Source organism: Alligator sinensis, unplaced genomic scaffold (genome assembly GCF_000455745.1).
Source record: "Alligator sinensis unplaced genomic scaffold, ASM45574v1 scaffold141_1, whole genome shotgun sequence".
NCBI classification, from domain to species: domain Eukaryota; kingdom Metazoa; phylum Chordata; order Crocodylia; family Alligatoridae; genus Alligator; species Alligator sinensis.
Genome location: NW_005842221.1, coordinates 793,991 through 816,649, shown reverse-complemented (window position 1 = coordinate 816,649; position 22,659 = coordinate 793,991). Strand labels below are relative to the sequence as shown.

Sequence of the window (22,659 nt, the reverse complement as noted above, 5' to 3'; positions counted from 1 at the left end):
GCCCTGGACGGCGGCTACGTGTTCTGCAGCAGCAAGCAGCCAAGTGAGGGAGACAATCTACACTACCCATTACACTAGAACCCGGACTGAGCTACAGGAACTGTGCAAAGAGTCAAGGATCAAGCCCGATGAGACCTTGGCTGTATGGTTAGGACATCTGGTTGTAGAGTTTGGATCCGACCTGCTTGATCTGGAGGAGGCTAGTTTCTTCGCTCGACAAGCCTCGTGGAGTGGAGGACACGCCACCGATATAGATTGGCTAGCGCCCTGCGACACATTCACTGGCCTGTTCTGCTCCTAGCACTTGTCGCATGTCAAGTGGATCACAAGCCCAATGTCTGGCATGAGGGTCATCCGGCGAGGATCAGTGCAGAGCAGATCCTACTGGCGGTGATAGGAAGCTCGCACGGTTCCTGGAACCCCAGGGAGCATGCGCTGGGACTGACACCGACCCAGCAGCAGAGACCGTGGCCGCATCGCCACCTACAAAACCCTGGAACTGTTCCAGTGACTTTTGGCAGTGTGGAGACTCGTGTTGAGGTGTATGGAGGGAGGAACGCCACTGTCCTTCGAGTCCTCCTCAACCCGTTAGCCGGCCAACCGGCCTGCAACCTTCTGCAACAGCTTCCAAGATTGCAAGCGCTCATGAAGTCAGACACAGGGACTTCGAATAACCCAGAGCGAGTGTGGCAACCGCCGCAGAGGACAAGAGAAGAGAGGATTATGTTTGGTTTCCTGTTACACCACTCCAGACTCACGAAGCGACAGCTGCGGATCCTGGGAGACGAGGGTCAATGGCAGTTAGCCCATGAGCTGGGTTTCCAGTGTCCGAAGGATCCAGATGGCAACTCCCGAACGTCCTCATCGTGTTAGGACAAGACCACGCAGCGTCCGTGTGTGGATCGTCATTCGTGACAGTGCATCTGCGGGCGTGCAAGAGCCGTCCGGAGCTGAGTCGAGTTTGAGCACCTATGTCACGTGCTTGAAGGAGAATGGGGAACCGAGAGAAGAGATCTGATTACCTCTCCATACAAATAGTGTTATATAGGTTGATTAACAGTGTCTAAGAATTCTTTTTTCTACAGGTTTACCCGAGGTTCGAGATACGTGTCAGAAGCGGATCCAGAGAGAGAAAGAGAGACGCAGAGGTCATCTGACGTGTGACTCTGCCATGACACCTATTGAACTCCTCGTGATTGAACTTTTTGTGACCAATATATTGATGTGTATGTGTACTGGTTACTATTTGGTTCAATCCCTAGAGGACGAACTACTGTCGTTGTATACTTTTGCATATAATCAGTTATCTTTAGAAAGGAGTGATAATTTGGACGGCGTGCACGTGCTTCAAGTCCCAGCTGTGTCTTCGGCAAGGGGGCATGTCAGAGCTGATTTGGATCAGTGCCTCGACACGGTGAAACTTTCCAGCACAAGGCACGGTAAGGCAAGGGAATCCTCAGCATGGTGAAGAGTTCCGGCGTGGATAGAGTTCCTGCCGAGGATATGCAGATTTGCATAACACGATTGGCCGCTGTTAAATTATTCCCACGTGGCAGCTGGCAATTGGCTCGCTAGCCGTATAAAAGGTTAGGGGCGTTTCCGCCCTAGTTGGAGAACTCCGCGATTTCCTCTGGAGTGGAACTCCGGCAGTTTGATCACCTGCCAACGACTCCCCGTCGTCGAAGCCTTACGATGTATCCTCCGTGTTGCATGCCCGAGTTAGACCCGAGCTACCTGGTCTACAAGAGCTCCTCGATTAGCGACTAGAGATTAGAATTGTTGCAACTACGATTGCCTGCGCTGTATATGACTCTACAGTGTAAGTAAAGCTAGCTCTGTTTTTCCAACTGATACGTGTCCCATCTGTGCCTAATTCCGCTCCGGTGATAGAGAGTACCCATCTGCCCGTCATGGGATCGCAGCCACAACCCCAGCTAGCGTTCCCGAGGATTCCCGATCCTTGGTCCCCTCTCGGCCCCCACAATTAGGACAAAGTACAGACAGTTAAAAAACCCGAGCTTGAATCAATTCAATCTTTGCAGGTTAGTCCAAGCTGGAAGTGAACATATGTTCACTTTTGATTCTGGAAATGTAGCCAGATGCCTGCAGTGGCACAGGCCAGAAGCCAGGGGGTGCTACAGCACACCTCCTTGCTCGACTGGAGCAGATTGCTTGGGCCAAGTTTAGCGCACACACCCTGCAAGGCGGGGTTTGCAGGGGATGGGCAGAGTATCCTGGGATGCTGTGGAACTGACTTAACTTGAATCTGGAGAGGATCTGGGACAGAAGTTCAATAAACCAATTTAACCTAAATCAGTTAAATCTGCTACAACGTCTATCCAGGTGTATCAGCCATTCTGAAAGTGATTTGTGTGTACTGAACTTCTACTGTTTTACAGATCTGAACTGGTTTCCAATCACTTATACCAGTTTACGTGCAATTTCTGTCCCTAGTCAAGGAGAATTACAAACCCAAAATATAACATTTAAATTAAAATTTAAACTACAAAATTTAAAGCATGCATGCGCACCAACTTAAGTTTACAGAGCGACGTGCTGCCAGCTGCAAAAATAGGGGCATTACAAAAGTTTGACACTCAAGTAAAAGGGAGAAAATATTCTAGATAAAAGTAGGATGCTTAAAGGTTTCTTTAGGGAAAGTGTCTTTAGAGCCAAAAGACCATCCATCAACTTAAAGAGAAAAGTCTAATTTATATAAAAAGCATCAGGTCATGGATAGAAGTAAAACCATCATGTTCATTAATGCCTACTGATATCAGTTACCGATCTCTGGAAATCCAGGTTTTCTGTTTGCCACGGAAAAAAACACAGATTTTCTCCTTTACAGGAGAAGACATTCCAGCTTACAAGGAGCTGCTTGGGGCCACGGGGAGGGCAACTGGAGACAAGGGGGCACCACATGCGTGCATGCACACATGGGGGCAGCATATGGCCAGGCAAGGTGGTGGGAACATGCCTGGCAGCTGAATACAGGTAAGTCTATGGTGGGTGGGGGGAGAGGCGAAGGGAAAAGGGGGTTGGAGGGCCAGGGCTTGGGGCTTGTCCAGGGAGCTGTGCAAGGAGTGTGCCCGTGTGTGGCAAGGGTGTATTGGGCGGGGGGGGGCAGGGGGAGGAGACTGCAGGTCAGGAGTGAGAGGCACCAGTAGGGCCGGGGGACTGTGGGTTGGGAGTGAGGGGCAATGGCATGGACAGGACACTGGCATATCAGGGCTGCTCAGTGCCACAAAGCAGCTGGTGGGACAGCTTCAGCTGGACCCACATCCTAGTGAGTGAAGGCGGCAGGGGGAGCTTGGATTTTCCATGATAAAAAACCGAAATCAAATGCCAAAATATATAGGTATTTAGAATTTATTTTATTATAACGACCGAGGTACTGGTAGGCTCTCAAACTGCTTAAAAATCATAAATATATAAAATGAATACCATGTTCAACGCATACCTATATACATAGAGTTGTTTCATTTGCATTGTGGAAAAACATGGATTTTGGGGGTTCTAAATCAGAGTATTTGAATTTTCTATCAGAGAATTTGGGATTTTTTAAGCAGGATCCCTGCTGATCTCACACAGCCATTTGCTATAAATACAGTGCCAAATTACGTCATCTACAAACTCTAATTTTCTGAAAAAGTCCAAACATATAAAAAGTGATTTATCCAAAGACTACAGTTAAGAAAAACTCTTACTCATAAGTAAGAATCAATGATCATAACAAGACAAAAATCCTAAATTAGACACATTGTAAGAAAGCAGAACCAAAATGAGTAGAAGTATCCAAATAAAAAAGCCTGTATCATAAGTACTGAAGGAAAATAGCTATTAAACATTTATAAACAAACACCCCCCGCCCTCTTCTTTTAATAATACAGCAGGTCATGTAACACTCCATCTCTATTTCTATTTGAATGGATTTTATGTGGAACTATCAAATCATTTTGAATCAGAATAATCCATCTTTCAGTTTATATGAAAAAAGCAAGTATTTATAATCCAAGTGAATCTGAGTTCACCAAAGCTTGTGCTCTAGATATCTCTCTTATTTAGTTAGTCTATGAAGGTGTATATCTACCCTGCCTTGAATCCAATTAAAGCTCAGAATGTTTTTAGCTATGAAAATCTGTAAGAATTTTTTAATTATTTTCATTTCAAAATGTTTTAAAGCCAGCACTAAAGGGTAGAGAAAGAAAGCCAGTTTGGGAATTCCACTTGTCAGTTTATTGCTACTTGACAAGCTTGCAGCAAGACTATGCCTTCACTGACAATACAATGATAATATTTATATTTTTGTTCCTCTCAAAAAATCTCATGTTTAATACCTTGGTGTATTAAACCCACTGTACAAATGTGTCTCCACTAGGATTTAGCCACACAATGTTAAGTCTATATCCCATGTCTGGAGTTAACCACACCAGCTAGCTAAATCCAAGCAAGAATTACAGAGCCTTGACTCCACCCTGGGTATTTCCATAGGACCCAATGAAGTTTGGTGCCACATCAAACTCTCTCAGATATTTCTAAGTAGCTACAGAGCTCAGGTGCCTAAAACAGCACAGCACTCCATCCAGACTAAGACTTCTCAGTAGTACCGAGGCATGCATCCTTCATAATCCTGGAAAAAAAGCCAAAAGCAAGATAGCCACATTGGTTAAGAAATGACATACTTTCTTTCAGCATGGAAGATAAAGACTTGATGGCTAGCCTGGTATATGCTTCAAAGTTGTACCAGTGTCAATAGTTTGGTTTGTTTATTAAAAACAAACAAAAAACCCCACTCAATACCGTTTATACCTGGGGTGGCCAACTAAACTGGACTCAACTTGTGTGCTGACTTCTTTACTTCTCATTCCATCCAGGAAAAGCACACACCAACTGCTGAAACTTCCTTAGTCTGACGAAGGGTTTTTGAACCCGAAAGCTCGCTTAATTACTGTTCTCCAGCTATTTGGGTTGGTCTAATAAAAGATATCAAATTCACCCAAGGAACCTTGTCTGCCTATATTACTTCAGTGTTATACTAATTCAGCCATATCCTTTCCATCTTTCTTGAAGTTAATATGCCGGGTATAGACAAGAATAAAGTATATTTTATTCTTACTGGTGTCAATTTGTGGATTCTCAAGTTAAAGTATGTGTACACATGCGCGTACACGCACACACAGATTAGCCGAGTACAAAATCAGGCAACAAAAACAACACAGGTTACTTTTAGCAAGCATCACACATTAAACTATAAAACAAAAGATAACTATGCAATACAACACACAAAAAAACCCATAGCACAACACATTCTGTAAGAGTGTGAAGGGGAAGAATATTTGATCTTCCACACTGAAAAGTGTGGTTTTACAAAAAAAAAAAGTGCTTGTCACTTGATGTCAGTGGTGCTCAACCTCCAGCTTACAGGTCACCCCACAGGTCCAAAACCCTGGCTGTAGGAAAGCAGCAGCATTAATTGTAGTTACCCTGCTGCCAAATTTTAGTGCTGCAGGGAGCCCTCTGGGCCAGATGATGTGGCCCCGCACCCTAGACTTTGCCAACATGTGATTGGGCTGGTGCATAAGATCACCCCACACACAGGGTTGGGCCAGCATGCAGCTGAATCTGGTACATGGGGATTGAGCTGGCATATGAGATTGGGCTAGCATGTGTGGGGCCAGGCTGGCCTGCCCAACTGGCATGAACTGACCCCACACTGGATCAGACCCACTGACTGACCCCATACACAGGATCCAGCCCCTCACCATTCATCCAGCCTGTGGGGCCAGAAGGTTGAGCACCACCACTTTCCATGTTTGTTGGCATGGACAGAATAAACTTGAGCATCTGCAAGTCCTTTTGAAACTTACTCATTAAGGCTCTAATGCTACAAAACACAGCACATCAATAATGCCTTGGATTCCATTGGAATTATTCATTTTTAAATTAAAACATATGCTTAAGTGCTTTGTGTGATGAGGACCTTTGAATTCTAGCACTGATTTTTCTTCTGTGAATTACAACAGAAAAAAATGCTTTAAAAAGGCCAACTAAATGCTTTAAACAAGATTTTAAAAAAAGTTGCACTGACATTAGAAGAGGTTACTACTTTTTATAGGTACACTGCAAAAATGCATGGAACTCCATCTGATACAGTGGATAGCTGAATTAACAACTTCTCAAAAAGCTATCAATTTAGAGCAAAATGTCTTTGCAATACCTAGAAAAGTGTGATTCTTTGAGACCTACCAGAAATTACATCACTGGAATATATTTGGAGAATATTTTTCATGCTATTTGCCATAATATTTTTCATAAAACTGTAGGTAATTTAGTGCAGTGTAAGTGCCGTTTAAAAAAAAACAAAACACTGTAGATGTGATATTTGAAATATTTGAAAATTCCTCTGAATCAGTCTGTTTTAGGGCTGGGGTGATGTTGTAGCTGTGACAGTCAAGGAAAATGCAAGGGACAAGGATTTTGTGGCTGGTATCTTTTACTGCATAGGTGGGAGGAACACAGATGAGCTTTCAGGTACCACTGTACCCTTCCTTGGGTTTCTGAGTAGGAAAGAAACCACACAAACCAGACATACCAAAACTAAATAATAGACGGAACAAAGCCTCATGCAAAACTCCTGTAAATAAAAACAGGATACAAGAGCTATTAGTAGGTCGCTAACAGACAAGAGAAAAGCAGTAACCTGAGGGCAGCCTGAGGAGTGGAAGAGCAAGACTGATCAAGAGGGTGGTTCGCTAGATCAGTCTGGAGTTAATGGACTACATCTTCTGTTGCTGCAAGAAACTGCCAGAGCACATGGACACCCTACAGCTCCACTACAGCAGTGGTACCAGCAGAGTGCACCATGCACCATGGGAGCACCAACAGCAAGCAGAAAGTATAGATACATCAACAGGGGTGTAGGTTGTAGCCATGTTGATCTAAGTTGGTCTAATAAAAGATATCAGATTTGCTCAAAGAACTTTGTCTGCCTAGATACATCAACACACACTTTCCATCCAGGTAGCGGCAGAAGCTCTCCGCTGCTCACAGTTGATGTTATTCTGTCAGCAGAAAGAAGGAATTCTGCTGCCATGGGGGAACTGCTAGCACAAACACACTCACCGTTTTGCTGGCAAAATTATACAGCAGGCTGAAAAATGATGTCACTCTAAAAAACAAAAGCTTATTGTCCAGATCAGTGATTTTCAACCAAGGTGTCATGCCACCATCTCAAGGTGCCTTGAGATCCTTTCAAAGGTGCCACAGGGTGCTACACAATGTTAGGTAAGCAAACATGATTCACACAATAAACCCAGAGATTTTAAATAGAAATCTATAGAGTTAAAAACATTCTACTATGCTGTCATCTTTCTGAGTCTTTTCCAACAGAAAAATTGTTGTATTATTTTTCCATAGTCAAAAAATCTGAGTGAAAAACTAAGAGCTGGCATTTTCTAAGGGGTACCTCGAGTCTAAAAATGTTGAGAAGCATTGGTTCAGGCAGACCCCTGCACTACAGATCTGAGAGAGAGGGGGAGAGAGATATTTTAATTAGTCATCAAGAACAAGTCACAGATCCAGAAAAAGGGAGGAATGCACAAAACAAAGGAGAAATGTGAGAGGTCCGTGTCATTTTACCCATCCCCTTCAGGCATGTCTAAGCAACCTCCCTCCCAATCCCAGACCACCTCCAAACCACATCCTACCTACTCACTCCTAGTCAGATACATCAGAGAACAGCAATCATGTAAAGCAGCATTTCTCAACCCACGGGTCACAAGATTTCAAAGGGTTGCAAGCCGTGGGTTGAGAAACGCTGATCCCAGGAAAGCGCCAAGACTGCGGCAGGGCAGAGTGGCAGGGGGAACTGCAAGGGCGGGCTGGGTTCTCGCGAGAGTGGGGAGGCCCAGAGACACTGCTCAGGAGGCAGAATGGGCTGTGACCAGGCTGCCTGCAGGGGCTGCCACAAGCCTCCCTTCCTCCTTCCTCCAGCTCCCTCTGCTGCCACCCACATGAGCTGCAGCCACCGCACTCCAGCCCGAGCAGGACAGGAGCAGCTGGAAGCCCCTCTGGCAGGGCTGGGGATGGCAGGGGGCTGCAGGTCAAGAGTGAGGGAGACCAGCATGGCAGGGAAGAGGAGAGGTCGGGGACTGTGAGTCATGCACCAGCAGGGCCAGGGGGTGTGGGTGGGGACAGGCCATAAGTCTTTGCAAATGGGTCCCAGTAGGAAAAAGGTTGAGAACCACTGGTGTAAAACATGCGACTAGGAGCACCCAAGTCCACACTCCAGGGCTGAGCTCAAACTCTTTGTTTCTGGGAAGACACAGAACAGCACCAGGGAGAGCATGTTCTCAAGCTATCCTTCTACCACCCCCACTATACAGACATGGCCTTAGTCTTTCAAGAGTCTTACTCAAAAACTTCCTCAAATCTGTTAAGAACACAACTCAGAGAACCAGTTGGAGGGCTCCAAGTATTTAAACAGCAAAAATTTTTGTCTGCTGTGGTAATATACCAGTTTGCTACAGCTTCCTGCTCAGCTACAATCCTTCTGAAATAAGCTACAATTTACAAGCAAAGAAAAGCACAATGCAAAATGTTGGCAAAATACTTTGATTGGAATGGCAAATTCAACTCTGAATATTTGAAAATAGCCATCTTTTCTCTAGTAAAAAATAAATAAATAAAAATTACACCAGCATGAAATGAACACTCTACAATACGTTATATCGTGTAAGTCTGGACTAGTAATGACTGAATACAAAATGTACTACATGGAATAAAAAGGTTAAGTAGTTGGGGGTAGGGGAGGACAGTTGTTTGTTGTTTTTTTTTCTTTTTTCCTTTGAGGTGCAGCTCTGTATAAGCTGTCTGGCTAACCACCAGCCACCTACTTTTTTCTATCTAGCACTTGAACACCAGGTGGCAAAAAAGGCTGAGTAACCACAAACATGCAAGAGGGACTGCTTTAAAAAAACAATTTGAGTAAAAGCTACTATGAAGCTTTTAGAAATTAACATGTATTTAAACAATGCCATTCTTGTTTCAACTATTAAAAAAACAAAAAGAGTTAAATACTTGTTCAGATTTTTTGGTTAGGAACTCCTTCATACACAAAACCATCTCCAGTGCACAAGCTCCCTGGCTCTTGCCAATTAAACTTTACTTAAGAGCGACTTCCATGCCAAAAGAAGGTATGGACACATACATCTGGAGACATTTCAAAACTGGGAAAATTTGCTCTGTGTAGCAGTTGTTACGTTCTAACAATTGTGGGTGGACGACCTGAGATGTACAAAAGCCGCAGAACTGCTCCAACTTTAACTCTGCTTCATCCAGAGTTGAAGACGGAGCTGTTTTGCTACATTTGTACCGCTCCCAACTTCTCCATAAGCAGGGCCGTCCCTAATGTACAGCGAATCAGGGCGAACGCTCTGGCCGCCGCCTCTCCTAGTGCTGGCAGCTCTGCCAAGCACCGTGAAAGAAGTGCAGAGAACCCCCTCCTCCAGCATGGGGGAGACCCCTGCCTTTGCGGGGGTCCCACAGGCTGATCTGCCCCAGGCCTCATATCCCCCTAGGGCAGAGGCGAGCAATTATTTTGGGTGGAGGTCCGCTTACTGAGTTTTGGCAAGCCATCGAGGGCCGCATGACAGGCAGCCAGGGGCAGATAAATATTAATTTTCTAAATGTTTTAGGGGCCCCGCAGGCCGGATAGAATAGCCTGACGGGCCGCATCCGGCCTGCAGGCCGCATTTTGCCCACCCCTGCCCTAGGGTAAGCCCTGTCCTTAAGAAACTAGAAGTAACAGCTGTTGTATGCTTCTGATCAGCAGCTCCCCTACTGAAACATTCCCCTTCCGGAACTGCTCCAAATGGATGTGCGCCCATGCCCAGAGTTTCTTTACTCAGGTTCCTTACTTTCCACTCAAGATCACACATCTGTTTTCCTACCAAAAGTTTATGTTAATCCTTAAATTTTATGGAGCATCCATAACTACTATTCTTTCTGTGACCAGCTTCAAAGTTTCCTGGCCAAAGTCGCAAAAAAATGAATAGTTCAACAAGCAAAATTAAAAAGTTTAGCTACCGAGAGACTACTCATTTCAGGATTTCAGAAGCAAAGAGAGAGTCTTCATCCACATAAGTATAGTCCTAAGTAAGACGACAGAAATTCCTTGTCATACATGGACATTTAAGAACTTTTTAATATTTAAGAGGACCAGAGCAGCCAATAAGAAGTAGCTTCCTCTTTCTAAGGCAATGTTACAAAGCTAATACTTTTAAAACAGTACTGAACCAACCTGGAGACTAAATGAAGTGTCATACAAGCAACCCAAGACCCTGGGACAAACACTCAACCTGAACACTAAAAAAAGAACCCCCTCCCGCCTGTCCCGCATTCAAAGAAAAAAATCTGGGGGAATGGGACACATTTTAAGACATTTTCAAAGCTACCTTCCCTCCCTTCCTTTGCCCAGATACAAAAGAACGATCCTTCCCTTACAACATTTCTGTTACCAGTAAATGCACTACTGTGAAGAAAGGTCAGCCAAATAAGCAATTCAAAACGTCCGAATCTTTACAAGGCGCACTAGAGAGCATTTCGCTAGACAGTCTAAGTGGCTTAATATTCTGACACCTTTTGCCAAAAGACATGTTAGCTCAGACACAGGGAACTGATCAGCTGCACTCCTGGGATTTAAAAAAAGCTCTGTGCCACAAAACAGCAACGCGCACTCCACCCTGTTCAGGAACGGAGCACCAGAGAACAGCTCTTCCCAGATCATACCAAACAAGAACACACTGCACTTGGTTGAGTCTTTTGCAAAACAGTACAAGACATTCTGCCCTTCCCCTACCCCAGCTTTGCAAGATTTACAGTAGTACCCCTCCTTTTTTACATCACACATTCTTGCTTGCTGTTTATGCAATTTCAAGAACCACCCCTGCTTGCTGTTCACATTTTGACATAACCCAAACAATGCATAAGAACACTTTACAACCAAAAAGTATTTTTCTTATACACTATTAAAAAACTTCAAAAATCTGCACCATGCTTTCTGACAGTACCAATTTGGGATGTTTGTCTGAAGATGAGAAAGAGAGCATTAAGAAAGAAGACAAAGTTTAGAAAGCAGTAACAAGAATCCTTTGATTGAGCTGTACAACTCAGCCAGTCTTGGCAAATTTGTATGATGAGCATCAAAAGAATTAGCAGGAGATCTTACTGTGTCCAAAAACATATTTTTGAAGAATAAAATTAAAATAAAAAGGCTCTGTACTTAAAAACTACAGAATGCAAGAGGGGGATCTGATGGTAGGAGTATACTATAGGCTTTCCTACCGAGAAGAGGAGAATGATCAAGCATTCTCCAGGGAACTGACGGAGACAGCCAGCACCAAAGACCTGATTGTCATGGGTGACTTCAACTACCCTGACATCTGCTGGGAAGACCATTGAGCCACCTCCAGCAGGTCATCCAACTTCCTGGCAGCTATTGACAACCTGACACAGGCTGTGGAAGGACCAACTGGGGGTAAAGCCACTCTGGACTCGGATGCAAGTACCCTCTTGGTACTTACCATCAAAACATCTAAACTAGGTCTTTGCTTAAAGCAGTGCCAGAATACCAATGGTCAGGTGTGTGGAGGAAATACTGCATTCCCAAGCTAAATACTTATGCCAACAGAACCCAGAGTAAGTTCAGTGCAGCTTTACCAGCACAGAAGAAGTCCCACTACATATAGCATAGGGGCAAGATACAATCCTTGTTTCTGACTTTTTTTTGTTCATATGTTTAATGTAAAATGCATAAACAATGATGGCACTAGGCAGCAGAACCCAAAACTACCTTCATCCCACTACACAGGAGTGTTCACACCACTAGGCTATAGTCCTACTCTTTCTCGTTCTCTTTCTAATTTATTAATCCTGCAATCCTTTTGCATAGTGGAACTGCTTCAACAGGATGGTTGGTAAATTTTCCCAGTAAGCCTACCTTCTTGGCTTCTACCTGCTGGTCAAGGCACTCTCCTGGGTAGAGGCAACGCGTAGGAGGTGCACGTGCACCCCCCGAGAGTGCTGATGCAGCCCGTCAGCCCGCGCTCCCTGTTTAGCCTGCAGGCAGGGGGGGCAGGCGGGAGCACCCCTGCAAGTGCCAGCCAGGGAGTGGGACCACCAGCAAAAGTAGCTGCACCGCTTCCAGAAGTAGCCGCGGGAGTTCCAAAAGCGGTGCGGCTGCTTTTACGGCAAGTGAGATTGGCCATATGGGACTCCCCACAACCCACCAAGCAGGATTGGCCACCTGGGGACAACCCCCTCCGGCCACTGACTGGTGTCGGGGAGGCACATGCCCCCCCTGACTCAAGAGGCACCAGACACCCATGCTCCTAGGACATGGGTGTTATAGGTGCGAACTTTCATGGCCTGACAGCCTTAGACCCACTTTTCACAGTTCCTGTGCTTAGGCATTTTATCCACCAGGATACTGCAGCAACAGCTAGGAACACCTGTTATCAACTTCATCTCATGAGAACACCAATCTTTTCAGATTTAGATCTAGCAACCATCATCCACGCTTTCATAACCTCAAAGCTAAACTGCTGCAATGCACCCTGTGTGGGGTTGCGTTTGACTGAGGACTGTCTGGTAGCTGCAGCTGGAACAAAATGCAGCGGCCCACCTCTGACAGCAGTGGGTTGGCCACAAGTGCAGAACTCCAGTGTCTTTGAGTAGCTTCCTAGGAACAATTCAGTAGTGTTGGTTTTGACAAGGGGCCCTTAACAATCTGGGCCCCAGCTAAGGGATGATGTTCTCACTATATTCTACCACTATCACCGTTTTCAGCAGACTTTGTTTCATTACATATTATTTTATTTTAATATGTGGTTTTAGGATTTATTGTGCTTTCTTTGTTATTGCAAAACCACTGAGTCTTTTCTGAGTGGCATATAAACCCACTAAATTAACAAACAAAAACAACCCAACAAAATGATATGCACTACTGCTACTTTCTTCTCCTTATCTGGCTGAGTTCCGAGGAAAACAGTACCTACTACTGTTATCTCAGATTACAGAGAAAGTCTCACTTATCCTTGAGGGGACTCAAGCTCTAGATTCCAGGTGAACAGAGGCATCTTCCTACAACCCTAATTAGTTAAGTCCCAGAGAGTAAGCAATCAGATGCATTTGTGTACCTAATATCTATTGGCTAGATCATGAAAGCTCTCTACACAATATGTGGATAGTTTTTTAATCACCCTTCTGAAGTATCCAAACCTGCATTTTGGATTCCACCCCAAAAAACAGAATTTGGGCATTGCAACAGCAAACTTATGGTCCCCGAGTATTTATTAACTCTATCCCTTGGTTCCTGTTCTCCAAGTTTATCCAAGAAAAGAGAAGCAATTACTATATGTCTCAGTCACTAGTCAGATTACCTGAATGATCATTTAAAGAACTTCTAATTACCACCAACCTACCATACATAGGTAGACATTAATGCAGATCATCTCTTATCTTTGTCCTGAACTCAATTGGTTACTTCCTGACTGAGTCAGACCCAATTTTCTCCTCCTTGTTTGAGTCAAAGGCCCATTTGTGTCAGGCAGCCTCACTCAAGTCACACACTTGTTTCCTAATTTGTTTCCAAATATTTTACTCTATTACAAAAAAAAATGCATGACCCTCATCCAACCATAAACTGTCTTGAGGACTTCTATTCATTCCTTCTTAATTTGCCAATATATTGACCAAGTACATTGACTAACCAATCTTATGACAAACCTAACACAGTACTGCTATGGTACTGTGGCAATAAGTATAAAACCTGTTTATAAGCCCATTGTCATATGCCTTGTTTATAGTCCGTCCGTCCGCCCCACCCCCCCCCCCCCCCGCATACACTTCCAAGAATCCTAACAGCAGGAAACAAGTTTTTCATTATCCTGGTGCAGAAAATTCATGTCTTAATGATTTTTTTTCCCCCAGTCCCATGGAGGTTTGATTAAAATGAAGGTTACTGTATCCACAGTTTACTATATCCAACCATAAAATGTTACTACCACTCTCTAACTCCACCTCATAGTTAGAGACTTTACCTGAACTATATTGATCAGAACAAAACCTGTAACTGCTTAGGGAACTGTTGGGATTAAAAATGAGTGAACATACTGGCACATGGAAAAGACAAGAATTAAAGATCTCAGCCAACACCTGAGTGCTGAGTGAACACTTGGTATTCTGTCAAAAAGTCTGTGTGAGGTAGGGGAAAATTAAACTCTGGGAGGACATACATATTGGTGGCAGCACATCAACTAGTTACAAGTAGCAGCAACAACATTCAAGATACAGCTACTCCTCGCTTAACGCAGGGGCGGGCAATTATTTCAGGCAAAGGGCCACTTACTGAGTTTTGGCAAGCCATCGAGGGCCGTGTGACAGGCAGCCAGGGGCAGATAACTATTAATTTTCTAAATTTTTTAGGGGCCTCACAGGCCGGACAGAATGGCCTGGCAGGCTGCATCTGACCCACAGGCCACATTTTGCCCACCCCTGGCTTAACGTCATAGTTAGGTTCTTGAAAAATGCAACTAAGCGAAATGATGTTAAGCGAATCCAATTATGTCATAGTAGTTAGCTACTAGCAGGTGGCAGCCAAACAACGTTATAACCCAACATTGCATGACTTTAAATGAGTACGTTCTCCAATAGATCACCGACATAATAACAAAACAAAGTTAACCAGGATGATGTTAAGTTAGGAGTACCTGTACCAATAGGAAAACAGTATTTCTTACATAAGGAGATAGCTGTCTGAGGAAACCTGTCTCCCTATTATATAGGCTTTGACTGGCTTTCGTAACAGTGGTGTTCAAACCCCTTCTTCTCCCTGCACCCACCTTCAACCCAAACTGGACAAACACTAAAATCTGATATAGGCCAAGGAATAGGAAAAGGGCAAGGGGGGTGTGGCCGTACCCTCTTTGGTGCATTTCAGCAGCAAGGGGTGGGGAAAAAAGAGGGAATGAACAGTGACAGTGTTCACAGAATCAAAGAAAATGAGGGTTGGAAGGGACCTCAGGAGGTCAGCTAGTCCACCCCCCTGCTCATAGCAGAACCAGCCCCAACTAGATCATCCCAGCCAAGGCTTTGTCCTGCCTGCTCTTAAAAACCTCCAAGGATTGAGATTCCACAACCTCTGTGGGGAGCCTGTTCCAGTGCTATTTTACCTTCTTTGTGAGAGTTTTTCCCAATAATCTAAACTTCCCTTACTACAACTTGTGACCGTTGCTCCTTGTTCTGTCATTTGCCACCACTGAGAGCAGTCTAGCTCCATCCTCTTTGGAACCCCCTTCAGGTAACTGAAGACTGCTATTAAATACCCTCTAAGCCTTCTCTTCTCCAAACTAAAAAAGCAAGCCCAGTTCCCACAGGATCTCCTAAGAAGTCATATGCCCCAGCCTCCCAACCATTTTCACTGCCCTCCGTTGGACTCTCTCCAATTTTTCCACATCCGTTCTGTAGTGTACTCCAGATGTGGCCTCACCAGTGCCGAACAGAAGAGAAGAATCACTTCCCTTGATCTTCTGGCAACGCTCCCACTAATTCAGCCCAGTATGCTATTAGCCTTCTTGGCAACCACGGCACATTGCTGGCTTATATTCAGCTTATTGTCCGCTATAACCCCCAGGTCCTTTTCTACAAAACTCAAAGGTTTTTACCTAAGATTGTAAACCTCAGTTAACTAACTACTAAGTCAACTTGAGAGGTCTGTGATTTTCTCAGAAGACAAAAGGTAGTATAAAAATACATGACAATGAACAGTAAAGGTCAAACAAAAGGGACTGCACACTGTTGCTTCTGTAGGCTACAATCACAGCATATGCCAGTGTCACCTTGCATCAATCCTTCCACTCCCCCACTGCAAAGTCTCCTGCTCATCATGTGCCACCCTCCATCTCACAGACTCAATGCAATCACCACATCCCCTTCATGCCAGGATCACCATACATTCCTCTCATTCACCTGTAGCTGTCATTCCACTCCTTTAACCACATATTTAACTTTATGCCTTCTCTCTTTTCCCCACCATTATTCTCTTCTTTCCACCTGGAAGATCTCTCATTCAGGGGGGTCAGCTTCTTATACCCTACTAGCCAACTGCCCATTATGAATGACAGGCGGGGGAGGGGGAGGCAGCCAGGGATAGAGGCCTGCATCTGGCCCCCACCCCCTTCTTAGGGGCCAAGCCCGCTCCCCCACTTTGCAAGGTTAAGTTCCAAAACCTCCAGACAAGATGAGGGATTGCCAACTAGCTGGGGATGTATACAACCATATCAAGCAGTTGTCCTAGGATCGCTGAATTGCTCTGTTGGTTGACATTCAAACTGGAAAGGGGGTTGCTTCTCTGATTTTCTACACAAGACTAAAAATGAGCTCCAGCTGATCAGAAAAGCAGCCCTCTATGAAGTAAAAGCAGAAGCAAACAGCTGAGCTGCTCACTTGTGATTGGGCAACTTGCTGTGAAAGAAGCAGTTGAAAACTACCATAATACAAGTTCTCTGGGTCATACTGCATCATATTTATAAAGGTGTTAACTGGTTCTTTGGTTTACAGAGGAACTTGAAGCTGTGCTTCTGCTAAACAGATGCAGGAATTCTATGTCCTGCACCCACCTCCCTCCCTCTCTCCCCACCCTGCTTTTTAATTTTATTTTCAACATTAACAGAGTATGGTATTCAGTAGTTACTGTGTTACAGTCCATCAGTTATGCCTATTTCCAGAACCAAAGACAGAAAGAGTCACCCTTTCAGACAAATCAGCCACAATTCAGATACTTACAAAGCTACTTAATTCCATTAGTAGTGTACACACTCTGTAACAAGATGCTCATTTAATATCAGTGCCACTAGAAAAGAGGAATAACTCATCACCAAAATATCGTGTTCTGGACCAATAGGGGCCAATCTTTTTGGCCAGCATGCAAAAATTTAAGCCTGCACACTCCAAGTACTACTCCAATCCTCTTCCTCTGCACTCCCTGCCCAATCTGCTATGTGCCATACAAAGCGTGCCCTTGCCAGAGGTTGGCCTCCCTCGTTCTAGACAATTCCTCAGAAATATAATGCTTCTGAAGCCTTGTACATTATGAGGCAAGCTCTGTCTATGTGAAGCTTACCCACGGATGTGATATAATAGGTGCGTATTCCCTCTGATGCAGATGCATTGCTCCAGTGTGAAGTGGAGCTTACACAGGCAATTTACTGAACTATACTACAGCAGTGTACTGTGCAGCAATGTATTGGTGCAGCAAGTCTGAATTAGGGATTTACATCAACATACAGTATGGTAAACTATCTGAATGCTAATTAACCACTCAGGTTTCTAAACAAGCTTTTTTGTGTCCTCCTAAACACCACTGAGCAGCAGAATTTGTAATTTGCTTACCCACACCACTCACAATCCCTATTCACCTCCCAAATAGTTGTAACCATGAGTACAAAACAAAAAGTACGTCATTTTAGCATCAGCAGACAAAATTAAACTGTTAATATCTTAGAAGTGGATGCAAGAGTTCCAAAGTTACAAGGCAAGCATGGTATGAAAAAGACCTATGTGAAAAGTAAAATCTTGTTTGCAAGTTTAAATCAACCAATTGCAACAACACAGTAACAGCACGGAAACTGGCCAAAAATATTAATTTAAAAGCGGGGGGAGGGATTTCCTCTGGAAAGAATACAATGGCAAGTCCATATCTGAACACTTGCAATGAATGGCAAAAGCTACCAAAATAGATTTACTAGCAACCAACCTTGAAGATAAACGCACGTTTACAGAACTTCAAGTGATGTCAGAGCATTTGCAAGTTTCAGATACAAAGCAAGAAACTGTCAATTGGCTATCCCGCTGTTAACAAGTTTAGAATTTCCTTTTTAAGAAATTATGGGGGTTGCAGACTTGAGACCTGTTTTTTTTCCAGTAGCTGAAAACATCAAGCATTACTGGACTGCAGCAAAAACTGTTTCCCAAAAATCCACACATCACCATTTAATTAAGCTAAGGTAAACACAGCCCGCGAGCCATATCTGGCCCACCAAGGGATTTTATCTGGCCCGCAGCAAGTCCCTTGGCCCTTCTCAGCCCAGATGCAGGGGGCAGCTTGGGCCCTGGCACATGCTGCTGGTGCCACCACCACCCCTGGGTGCACAGCAGGGCAGGGGCTGTGCAGCAGCCAAGGGGTGGCTCCTTCTGGCTGCTGCTGCCATTGCCACCGCTGGACACAGCCCCATTGCTGTGCACCCCAACTCATCCACCCTGCACCCAATGCCAAGGGCAGGCGGGGTCCCCATGGAGACCTGCCAGGACCCTCATGGGTAGGGCACGCTCAGCTAAGCAGATGGGATGGGGCCACATGCAGTTGCGGAGTAGTGCCCATGAGTGGGAAGGTTGGATGGGGGTGAGATTACACGGTGGTGACAGCATGGAGCTGGGGCCCAGGCCCCAATCTGCTCCCTGCTCATCCCTGCCCACGGAACTAGCACCCAGATAGGATCACTTTCCCCAGTTCACCACCCCCTTACACCTGAGCCCACAACAGCTCACCCAAATTCCTAAAGTGGCTCTCCAAGCCAAAATAATTGCCCACCCCTAAACTATGCTGTGCAAAACTGAGGATGGTACAATTAGGCTGCCAATTTTTGCCATCAACTGTAACTTTTGTTATTCAGTTGACTGACCAAGATGTCATCAAAACTATCAAGTGATACAGCAGAAAAGGAATTCCTACAACTGCCTCCTTCACAATGATACAGAATCAAGGGAAATGAATAAGCCACACAAACAATTAAATATAAAAAAACTGTTTACATGGTTGCTGATGCATAAACCAGCTTTGTCCACAACACTATGCATATGGAAAAAAAATATGGTCCGCAGACATTATGGCTGATGAATCAGTTAATGAGGAAGAGCCTGATGAAACTCCAAGATCACGGAAATGCTTCGTTACATGAGCAGCTGCAGTGATTGTAACTGGCAATGTCAACAACTGGCCACATGATGATGATGATATAGATCCTGGATAACAACTAATGAATAAGGATGAGATTCTTGTATCAGTATCAACCACAAAGTTTCAGCAGATGGTGATTCAGTCGAAGATGGCACAATGCAGTGCAGTCCATACCATTTGTACGCATTCGTGCTGCACTTGACATGACAATGAAATGGTTTGAATGTCAGCCAGAAGGAGATGCAACTCAACTTCCCACGCAAGAGGTTACAAGTTAACAGCATGCAAAAGAATTAGAAATATACACAGATTAAAATGTTTTAATAACAAAAGTTTAAGTTTACTGTCTGTGAAAGGTGAAGATTTCTCTTTTTATTATTAAATATGGGATAAGAAAAAAAGGCACATACTTTTTTTGTAGTATGCTGAACCATGCTGTACTTTATCGTACTCTGAACTGATGATGATTTGGAAAACTGATTTTTCCAAATATACTTGGTTCTGTTAGTTCCTCTAGTTCAGATGATGCCCAAGAACTAGTTTCTAGCTTAGGTGGTTGATATTTCCATTGCCACCCCATCTCATCCCCATGAAACAAACTAGTATGTCTAGTCTCCCACTGTTCAGATAACCCTGAATGTATGAGCCCAAAAGCCTCACTATCTTGCTGCCTTAACTCTATGCTCCCAAGCAATACTGACCCATCCTTCCCAAACAAGTTACTTAATTCTGTCCCTCTATAGCATATGGTTGGTAGCACCTCCATTAAAATTAACTTAGGCTGCTCCCCAAAATCCTCAACTGCAGTGACAAGACATTCCATAAACAGTTCTCTGTTGAGAGAGAGGGCAGTCAATGAACCAACAGGGAGAGGCAGGCTGCAGAACAAGGCTATAATTCACCTGAATATCAGACACTTTTCTGCTGTTGGAAGAACTCTCTCATACTGAGGAGAGTGCTGGACTGCATATTCTATTATAGTCCATAGGCCTGAAATTTAAATTCATTATCTCTTATTCCCCTCAGTCCACAGCAAGTCTTCCACAGACATAAGTGGATGGCTTACACAAATCAAGTATTGTTTTATGCTAATGAAACCATGTATTTATTTATGTACTGTCACATTAAGTACCACTCAGTGAGAAAATATACTCTCCCCAAAGCCACCATTATTTCTGCCGCTTTGCTTCCTCCTTTTGCCATTACTCCCCCTCTCACCTCTCTGTATTTCCTTTCCTGTATCTCCAAATTCCCACCACAAGGGGCTTCAGTTCTGCTAGTCCACCTTCTAAAATAAATCAGCAATGGAATAATTAATATTAACACAAAAGCTAGAAGGTATAGAGAAGTTAACAGAGTTATTGCTTCAGGCTGTCTGCAGACTCAAGCAAACAAATTATAGTTGGTATGTTCTCTTCAGACACAGTAGTTAAGAAATTTCACATATTAAAAAGATAACTTAGATTCTGCACAATACAAGTCACATAAGCCAGATTCAACCTATAGGCTATATGATACTTTCCAATTCATGCATAATTACAACCCTGACCACTGCAATCCATTATATGATCAAAGTTCAAACACATAATGTACACATGGCACTGCACGCTTAGCCCGATGCACATACTTAAAAAAAATGATAAGAATCAGCATCCTCCACAACAGCATTCTGCAAGAAGACAGCTTTGGAATTTCAAGCTAATTTTAAGCTATAAAGGGTTAAAAACAAATTTAATTTTGAGGAATTGCATCTTCACCAATCTTAGAAACGCATTGTGCAATTTACTATATACTTTGTAAAGTAGGAAGAAAAACAAAAATACAGAAGCACAGGAGGGAAACCTGTGTGCAACCCTGCAGATAGATCCTTTAATTTTTAGAAAGTTAGAGATAATACTCAAAGGCCACCTTAAAAAAAAAAAAAAAAACAGAAAATTCAGCTTCACTATAGAGTTTTAACAGGCCTCCAGAATAAGTAGTGTCTAGTATACTGCAGGATATTAACCACCACATGCTATTAACCAACTGTAATATTTTTAGTGTTGGATAAACTGCATTGAGATAGCTAGCTAAGTGACATTATCAAATTATATTAAAACTTCTGTCTTTAAAATCCCTAGAGCAATAGTAAACATTAAGAAACTGGTAATCAACTTCACCATCTTTAATATTAATTCTGCACAGTTTAAGTGGGATGTACCTCCCTATTCCCTCTTACTATACTACCTTACTCACTTTCGTTTACAGCCAATCTGATAATACCTTTTACTTCAACTTTTTGCATAATCTGGGCCTTGATGTTTGTAATAGTTGCCAACTTTCAGCATGTTCTACCAAGAACAGCTTCACAGCATTATAAATTGTGCGCCAGATATTCATTCACTTCAGCAAGAAACAATGGTGCTATTATCTCTAATCAGAACTAATGGACCTTACTTGAACAAAGTTACTTTTACAGAACCAGTCATCACCAATTTGAGGGCTTGAATTCACATCACTTCTCAAAACTTGAAGCTGTAGCTAATGAGACTAATATTTACACCATGCTAAAAGGAAAGATCCACAATAAAGATCACAGATTAATGTTAAGCTGCCTCAAGGAAAAAAAATGCATTGTGTTATTTCACTCACATCTCTTCCTTAAGATGTAGACATCAATATAAAAACTAACCTATTCGTTTATGGTCCACTATAGCTTAAAACTAAACTGATTTCAAAGGACCCATGTTACTATTAAATCATTTCAAATACCATGAATACAAAATACTTGGTTGGAGCTGAAAACTCAACATGACATAGCTCTAAATCAACACTGTCTTAAACAGACAGCAATGTCTAAGAACATAAATACTGAAATAACTTTGATTTAAGGCGCCCGCAATATTTAGCTTGTTATCATTATATCTTATTAGTAAAACAGAGAACCTAGTACTTTGCATCTCAACCAGGGTGCTGAAGCAACCTGGGGTGCCTGGAGTTCCAGCCTTGTGAGGTGTGCAAGCCCAATTCACCCAGAGATTTCAAACAGGAACCCACAGTGCAAACAACATCCTGCCCTGTGGTGGTCTTTCCGAGCTCTCTGCAAGACTAACATTATTGCTCTGTGATGTTTCCACAGTCTAAAAACAAGTGAAAAGGAAGAGCTGCCACTTCCCAACAAGGCCTGGACAAGGGAGACAGAGGTTGAGCCCAAGAAGATTGAGAACCAGGCCTCTAGCACTTGGCAGGTAAAGCATCCGCCTTGTTACCCCCTTTTCCATTTCAGAAACAGTCTGACTGGGCTCTCACTTCCTGCTCCCTCAGAGCCACCTCCCCCAGGCCAGCACAGCCTCTGCGCTGCCCCTGGGCGCCAGCATTCAAGGAGGAACAGAATCGGGCAGGCCGCACCGTGCAGCCGCAAACACTCCTCCCTTCCTCAGTCTCTATTTTTAAAGGACCTCTCACAGGTGAAGCCAGGGCAAGGCCCGGGCCCGGCGCCAGGCCCCTGCCTGCTGGGGGGGGCACAGGGGTCAGCGAGCCCTGAGTCATCGGGTGGGCGCCCCCAGCAGCGAGGCCGCGGCGCTTGGCCCACTACAGCCCGGCCACTGGACACGGGTCAGACGGGGGCGCCTCGGCCTCCGCTGCTCCCGGCGCTGTCACAGCTGCGC

At 44.0% G+C, this 22,659-nt stretch overlaps 1 protein-coding gene across 1 annotated transcript in view; it reads right to left on the bottom strand.

Annotated features, from left to right (window-relative positions):
• The window catches only part of UBE2N (ubiquitin conjugating enzyme E2 N), a 27,009-nt gene that overhangs the window by 4,090 nt on the left and 260 nt on the right, over nt 1-22,659 (bottom strand). The gene's annotated exons all lie outside the window — the stretch shown is intronic.